Below are 8763 nucleotides of genomic sequence, written 5' to 3'. Positions count from 1 at the left end.
GGGGCCACGAAGGCGGGCGGGGCAGCAAGTGAGGGGGAGGCAGGGGGTGGGAGGACTGCTGGAGCTGGCTGCCGAGCTGCGGATTAAAGAGGGTGCTAGGTGGGTGCCTCCGGGTGCCCGCTCTCAGGGCTCAGGGCTCAGGGCGCAGGGCGCAGGGCGCAGGGCGCACGGGGACTCCTGACTGCTGGAGCTGGCTGCCGAGCTGCGGATTAAAGAGGGTGCTAGGTGGGTGCCTCCGGGTGCCCGCTCTCAGGGCTCAGGGCGCAGGGCGCACGGGGACTCCTGGCTCGGGGTGTCAAGGCGAGGGCGCACGGGGACTCCGGGCTCGGGGCGTTAAGGCGAGGGCGCACGGGGTCTAGGGTACACGGGGCATCGAGGCGAGGGTGCACGGGGACTCCTGGCTCGGGGTGTCAAGGCGAGGGCGCACGGGGACTAGGGCACACGGGGCGTCAAGGCGAGGGCGCACGGGGACTTGGGGCTCTGGGCCTCAAGGCGAGGGCGCACGGGGACTCCGGGCTCGGGGCGTTAAGGCAAGGGCGCACGGGGTCTAGGGTACACGGGACGTCGAGGCGAGGGCGCACGGGGACTCTGGGCTCGGGGCGTCAAGGCGAGGGTGCATGTGGACTCCGCGCATGGGACGTCAAGGCAAGGGTGCACGAGGACTCGCAGCACGGGGTGGCAAGGCGAGGGCGCAGGGGGACTAGGGCGCACGGGGACTCGGGGCTCTGGGCGTCAAGGCGAGCGCGCACGGGGCCTCGGGGCTCTGGGCGTCAAGGCGAGGGCGCACGGGGACTAGGACGCCCAGGGACTAGGTCGCAGGACACAAGGGGACTCAGGTTCCCCAGGGAGCCCCGGCGCAGGGCGCACGGGGACTCAGCACGTGGGGCCGTCACCCTGCAGGGCGCACTGCGTGGCGGGGAGCATTGATTTTAGGCCCTCGCTGTCCCTGGCTCAAACACCGGCTGCAGGGTGGAGCGTGGAGAAGGCTGTCTCTGTTCTCCTTGGACTCTCTGCGCGGAAGCAGACGGAGTCCTGGGGCCGGGGGTGAATTCAGAAGGTCCTTCTGGTAGACTCAGACCTCTGCTCCGGGGAGGGTCAGGAGCTGCTGTCCTCGTCCTCATTCCGTTCACCGGCTTCTCCTTTCATTTCCCCGACAGTGAGGTGGGCTGTGGCTCTGATTCTGGGACTGAAGAGTTGGTAAAACGTAACACCAGCCGTTCGTCATCACAAACTAACTTTTCTTTTTCTCCCAGTTTTTGCTATGGGGCACGTGGGATGGAGAGAAAGCACCCTCCAGGGGGAATGGCCGCTCTGCAATCCCTTCCCCTCCACTCTGCTACCAAGATTTTCAGCATGCACACACTCCTGCCCAGTGTGATGTTCAAGCTGCCGGCGTTAGGACTCGAACCAGTGTCGGCCACGTGGGAGTCCAGCGCCTTAACCACCAGGCCATCTGCTGGCCCTCTGAAATGTCATTTTCTTTCTTTCTCTCTCTTTAAAAAGAATGATTTATTTAATTTTATTTATTTAATTTTATTCATTCATTCATTCATTCTCTCTCTTTAAAAATAATTATTTATTTAATTTTGTTTATTCATTCATTTATTTTTTTCTCCACATTTTGATTCACAAAATACCTTCAACTAAAAGTATGGACAAAGCTAGAATCTAGTTACAAGGGCACTGTCATTTTCTTCTGAGACCTTTTTTTTTTTCAAAATAATGAATTAATTTACATTCACTCTCTGAGCGTCATCACAGCATACAGAATGTGATTTCCCTCATTCATTTATTTTAATTTGATCAGAGAGAGAGAAAGAGACAGAGAGAGGAAGTGAGAAAAGAAGCCACCAGGTCCGGGACTCGAACTGTGGTCGGCCGTGTGGGAGTGTCCAGCGCCTTCACCACCACACAACCTGCTGTCCCCCAATTGTGCAGGGAGCCCACGCCGTGCTGTGTAAGGTCAATGAGACACGAGACACGATCTCCCTGTGGTATTCGACACCAGGTCTTGTCCCTCGGGAGACCAGGTTGGGGGAAGGCAGACCATCCCTCACGGCTGACAGGTGGGGACGGGGTCATGCTTTTGTTTAAGATGCTGATACATTTTATGCAACTTTGAAATTGGTTTTGATTTTCTTTTTTATAAGGATTGCAGCAGATGGTTGACCTGTGGCCTCGTGGTTAAAGGAGCCAGGTCCACATGGCCAACCACCTTTGAAATCCCAGCCCCAGAGGGTTGAGGATCACCCCCGTGTGGGGGCCTACCTACTCAAATCCCCACGGGACAGAGACATGGAGAAGGGATTGCAGCACTAGCACGCCCTGAGGTGGGGTGCTGTCTCTCTCTCTCTCTCTCTCTCTCAAGTGTGTGTGCTCTCTGGCAATTAAAAAACAAGTTGCAGGGACAGCGGGTGGCTTGGTGGTTAAGGTGTTGGATTCCCACAGGGTCTACTGCAGATCAAATCCTGAACATGGTGGCTTCAAAGTCACGTTGGGTGCATGTGCGTGCGTGCTCAAAACCCTGAGAGGAGAATGGAGGAAAAAGGATTATGGTGTGGCCATCCCCTGGGAGTGGGGTGAGGGATTTCTCACTTTCCCTCTCACTGTCTCTCTCCGGGGGGTGCACATGCATCATGGCAAAACAAAACATAAAAACCTATTAAAAAAAAATACATTGCAGAACCAACAGTTGGCATGGTGGCCAAGGCACTGGTCTCTCATATGGCTGACCCTGGTTCAAGTCTCACTTTTCCTCTCTGTCTGCTGTTCTTTCTCTTTCTCCATCGAGTGCATGAGTTCCAAGGCAAAAAACCTCTAAGAAAAAATTCCTTAGTAGTTGAAAAAACATGCCGTGTGTGTGTATGCATGGCTGGAATCCAGAGGATGGAGAATTGGAGAAGGAATTACGGTGTGACTGCACTCCTTGGGGAAGGATTTCTTCCCTCCCCTTTTATCTCTATCACTCTCTGGTGGGCACATGCATTTTCTGGCCAAAAAATAAGAAAAGAGGGAAAAATGAAAGAAGAAAAAGAAAAAGCATCCATCGTATATGCTAAGAGACAGTCACAAATTTTATACCCAGCTATTTGTGCATTTTTCTTCTCAGATCCCATCTATTAGGTGGTCGGGAAAGTCCTGATGTATTTGGAATCACACCGGGTGCGTGTGCGTGCGTGCCCAAGATCCCGAGAGGAGGATGGAGGAGAAGGAATTGCAGCGTGGCCATCCTCCCTGGGGGGTGATTTCTCACTTTCCCTCTCTCTGGCGAGCCCACACACCCTGTGGCAGAAACCATAGACAACAGCAATAACGATATAAATGCCATCTTTAGCTTCGGCCAGCTCCAGGGCCTTGTCATGAAGAGTGCTGGATGGCCCATGGCCGATCATTGTGTTCAAGTCCTGGACTGGACAGCTTGGAAGACACGCTGGGAGTGTGTGCGTGCATGTGTGCTCCCCATCCCCAGAGGACAGAGAAATGGGAGAGGAGCATTCGTGACCGCGTTCTCCTGGGGGACGCGTTCTCACTCTCTGTCAGTCATTTCTGTTTTCTTTTCTTGTTTAGAAAGATTTTTACTATAGGGCGCGTGTGCTCATCAGAAATACAGAGACAGAGACAGAGAGACAGAAAGTGAGAAATCACCCCCGGGGGTGATGGCCATGCTGCAATCCCTTCTCCTCCATTCTCCTCTCGGGATCTTGGGCATGCACGCACACACTCCTGGCGTGAGTTTAAGCCACCGGGTCCAGGACTCGAACTACAGTCAACTACGTGGGAGTCCAGTGACATAGCCATGACACCAACTGCTGTCCCTTTGTTATTGATTTCTGAAAGAAGGGAGAGATGGAGGAGAAGACTGCAGTGTGACCATCCCTCTTAGGGTGCCTTCTCACTTTCCGTCTCTCTCTGTCTCTCTCGGGATCTGGGGCACACTCTCTCTCTTTAAATTTGCCCCACAGCAAATTTTAAAAACTGAGTCGGCTCAAATTCATCCTTTTGCCAGGAGGTGTGTTTGCCAGGGCACGCTCCCGTCTTCCGGAGATGTGTTTTGTTCTCTTGCATCCTTGCTGAATAGAGATCGTCCTGGCCTCCTCAGAGTAAGTCAGAAAAGGAGAAAGCCAGCAGCCCTCGGGGTGGGGCAGCCCAGGACGCACCGTCTGCCTTCTGTCCGAGATGCTCATTTCTCACCAATTTGGTGCTCTTTATTCTGATTCCTAGAAACACAGCGACTTTCTATTCCCCAGAACCAACTCAAGCATTTTTCCCAACGTGTTTAAGATGTGTCCAGAAAAGTCAACCAAGAAAAGGCTTTTTAAAAAATAGTAATAATAATAATTTTATTTATGATTACTTTTTAATTTGACCAAAGACAGAGAGAGAGAGGGAAAATGAGAAAGCAAGCTGCCAGGTCTGGGACTTGAACCATGGTCAGCCATGTGGGATCCACCACACCGCCTGCCAGCCCCTGAGAAAAGGCTTTAAGAACTACAGAGATGGGGCCGGCAGGTGGCGTGGGGCTTCAGGCACCAGATCCAGCGCGGCTGACCGACACTGAAGTCCTGGACCCAGAGGCGTGAAAATCCTGCCAGGCACATGCGTGTGCTCAAAATCCCAAGACGAGAACGGAGAAGGGATTGTGGAGTGGCCATCCCCCTGGTGGGGAGGGGGTGGTTTCTCAGTTCTCTTTTTCTCTGTTTTTCTTTGTCTCTGTCTGGTTGGGAACACAGACCCAGTGACAAAAACTAAAAAAGCAAAACAAAAACCAAAAATAAAAAACTAAAAAAAGAAAAAAAGAATTAAAAAGATTTTATAAAGCCGTGTCCTTTAGAAGTATACTTTTTAAATTTTACGATGGTGTGAAAGTGACATGTTCTCCAAGTTCTCACACAAGCGTTCTGATTGTCTTTTCTTAGAAAGAGATTTTTGCTGCAGGGTATGTGCTCTTGCTGGAGAGACAGAAAGAAATCACCCCCCCCCCAGGGGGGATGGCCACGCCGCAATCCCTTCTCCTCCATTCTCCTCTCGGGATCTTGGGCACGCACACACACGCGCCCGGCGTGAGTTTAAGCCACCAGGTCCGGGACTCAGGCAGTTAATCATGTGGGACCCAGTTGCCTTTAATTCCCATGCCACCTGCTGGCTCAAACTATATTAACACTATTTTTTAATTTTAAGTGAAATGGTGGTTAGGGTGGCTGGGTGCCCCGTGGATGACTCCGTGGTTTGAGTCCCAGACTTGGCAACTTGAAAAACATGCTGGGGTGCGTGTGCGTGCGTGCCCACAATCCCGAGTGGAGAATGGAGGGGAGGGGATTGCGGCGTGGCCGTCTCCCCTGGAGGGTGATTCCTCACTTTCTTTCTCCCATCCTCTCTTTCTTTTTTAGACAGAGATTTTTGCTATGGGGTACATGTGCTCACCAGAGAGACAGAGAAGACAGACGGAAACATCACCCCTCTGGAGGGACAGCCACGCTGCAATCCCTCCTCCTGCATTCTCCTCTCAGGATTGTGGGCGCACGCATGCACCCGCCGTGAATCTCAGTGCACGGGGTCCGGGACTTGACCCGTGGTTCAGCGTGGAAGTCCAGCAGCGTAACCATGCCGCCGCCCACTGGTCCCCCATGTCTGCACTCTACAGCAAATTAAAAAAAGGAAGACAGAAAGAAAAGGAGAGGAAAAGGAGAAGAGGTGATTAAGGTAAAGCGAGCTCTCCAGGATGGCCCTGATCAAAAGGCGTGGAACCTTACGGGGAGAGGAGACGAGGACAGGGACACGCCCCGGGGACGGCCACGGGAGGAGACGGCGTGGCCACGCCGAGGAGAGAGGGCTCTGGAGGAGCCAGCCCTGCCTCCCCCGGCCCTTGGGCTCTGGTCCCCAGGACGGGGACAGGGTAAATGCCGCCGTACCTGCCCAGGTTTCTGTCAGCGCTCAGGAACCCTCAAACCCTTATTTCCGGGCGCAGTGGGAGATGGCGGAGGTGCCTTGGAGAGGCAGGACCCTGAGTATCTGACACTTGGATTTGAGAGGAGGTGAAGACGCTGTGAAGGTGTGAACGGCCGGGGAGATCGTCACCGCTCTTTGAAACGAGCAGCGTCATTCCGGAGAGCGTGTCTTCACGCCTGAATCCATTCTGTGAGCCGCGACGCAGCACACTGGAGGCGCATCTCACGGACCGGCTTAATTATAAGTTCACAGCCCCCCCCCGCCCCCCGCATTTACCATGAGAGCGTTACAATTAGCCACGCTGGGGTCTGGAGGAGGGTGTTTTATGTCATGGTGGTGAGACAGGCCCCACGCACATCTGCTCCACTTTGAGCTGACTGCTTTTTATTGCACGAGCGTTCAAGGGGAATTCTTTGGGAACACGTTTTTACCTTCCGTTGTATGTGGTCCGCAGACTGGAATGTTTTATGTTCCCAAACCTCACAAAAAGTCAGCAATTGAATTTTTATTTTTTTCCCCCCAAAGAACTATTTCTTTAACTTTATCTATTGATTTATTATTTTTCTTCCATTTCACCAGAGAGGTACGGAGTGAGAAAGCAAGTTGCCAGGTCCAAGACTCGAACCATGGTCGACCATGTGAGAGTCCAGCACCTCAACCACCATACCACTTGCTAACTCCTATTTTTTTAAAAAATTTTTATAGATGTTTGGGATAGTGTGCCTATGCTCACCAGAGAGAGACAGAGAAAGAGAGAGAGAGAAAGTGAGGAATTGTCCTTTAGCGGGGCTGGGCATGCCACAATCCCTTCTGCTCCACTCTCCTCTCTGGATTTTGGGTACACACACACACGTGCCTGGTGTGATTTTTCCAAGCTGCTGGGACCGGGACTTGAACTGGGTCTGATGCCTTAATCACATGCCACCCGCTGGCCCCAGGCCTCTCTACGTCTGCCACAGAGGGCAGGCATTCGGTATAAATTGACCAGGGATATACAGTATTAGCCTGTCATAGTCTGGCTTGCTGTGCTCAGCATGAAGTCTTCCGTGTGCGTCCACTGTGTAGCACACGGCAGGTCTCGTCGCCCCTCAGGGCTGAGAAGTCTCCCCTAGAGTCCATAGGGCTCATTTTTGCAATCCAGCCCTCCGCTCTTGGACGTTAGGGCTGGTCCCACGTCTTAGCAATTGGGGATAGTGCTACGATCAACATGGACATGCGAGTGTCTCTCCGACTCTTTTCCTTGGGGTCGATACCCAGGAGTGGGATCCCTGGGTCACATGACAGTTCTATGACTTGTTACTATTATTATTATTATTATTATTATTTTTTTTTTTTTAGAGATTTTTGGTACAGGGTACGTGCATTCGCAAGAGAGACAGAGAGGCAGAAAGCGAGAAATCACCCCCCAGGGGGGATGGCCACGCCACAATCCCTTCTCCTCCATTCTCCTCTCGGGATCTTGGGCACACACGCACACGCGCCCGGTGTGAGTTTTGAGCCACCGGGTTTGGGACTGAACAGCGGGCGACTACGTGGGAGTCCAGTGACGTAGCCATTACGCCCTCTGCTGGTCCTATGACCTCGTTTTTTTCTTTTTTAAAAATAATTATTTATTTAACTTTATTCATTTAATTTGACCAGACACACGCAAACACACACACACACAGAGAAAGTGAGAAAGCAAGCCACCAGCTCTGGGATTTGAACCGTGGTTGGCCATGTGGGAGTGTCCAGTGCCTGAACCACCACGCCACCTGCTGGTCCCCCCTTGCCTCTCATTTTCCATCCAGTGCTCAGTTCCTGGGTGCTCAGGCTGGCCCCCGCCTTAGCAATGGTGAACAATGCGGCTGTAAACACAGATGAGCAAGTGTCTCTCTGCGTGTTTTCCTGTGCTTGGCGTACATCCCAGGAGTGGGGTCACGGGCACGTCTCTCTGTGCACCCGGGCAGCCCCATTCTCCCTGTGTCTCCCGAGCAGGCTCGAGGTGGCCAGGGAGAGTGGTCTGTCTCTGGGGCGGGCAGCACCTCCGGAGCCGTGGCAGCGGATCCAGCCGGCCCGGCCGTCTGCTCTCCCTCCGGGAAATGTCAAGTTTCGAGGTTCGCTGCATCTGTCAGGGGGAACGCCTGGCTCAGTGAGACATGCCTCCTCCTGGCAGAGAGCCCTCCCCCTCCTCTCGCCCCTGCAGGTCCCAGCGTGTGTGCCTGGCCTCCCGTGTCACGGAGGGGCCTGTTTCCAGCCGGGGAGGAATCTGTTCTGAGCTAACGTGTGGTCACGGCAGCTCCCTCATGCAGATGGAGCTGCTCAGCTTCCTCTCAATTTTTCTTGGAGAGGTTTTTGCTGTAGGGGCGCGTGCGCTCGCCAGAAAGACAGACAGAGACAGAGACAGAGACAGAAAGGAGGAAATCACCGGCCAAAAGCAGGAAATCACCGCCCAGGGGGGATGGCCACGCCGCAATCCCTTCTCCTCTGTTCTCCTCTCGGGATCTTGGGCACGCACGCGCCGGGCGTGAGTTGAAGCCTCCAGGTCCGGGACTCGAACCGTGTTTGACTACGTGGGGGTCCAGTGACATAGCCATGACTCCAACTGCTGTCCCCGTCTTGGTTTAATTATAACTGCGGGCAAGGGTGACCTGTACACACATGTGACAAGTGTAAATGTAGTCACCCTCCCTACTCTGTCTCCTGCAGCCACCTGGGGGATGACGCAAAGCTTTCTTGTTTAACTTTTTGTTTTTATTCATCTGTTTTTAAGGTTTTTGACCTAGGGTGTGTGTGCTGGCTGGAAAGAGAGAGACAGAGACAGGGAGAGGGAATATG

The sequence above is a fragment of the Tupaia chinensis genome, unplaced genomic scaffold (genome assembly GCF_000334495.1).
Source record: "Tupaia chinensis unplaced genomic scaffold, TupChi_1.0 Scaffold143644_1, whole genome shotgun sequence".
NCBI lineage: Eukaryota > Metazoa > Chordata > Mammalia > Scandentia > Tupaiidae > Tupaia > Tupaia belangeri.
This window is presented reverse-complemented; position numbering follows the sequence as displayed.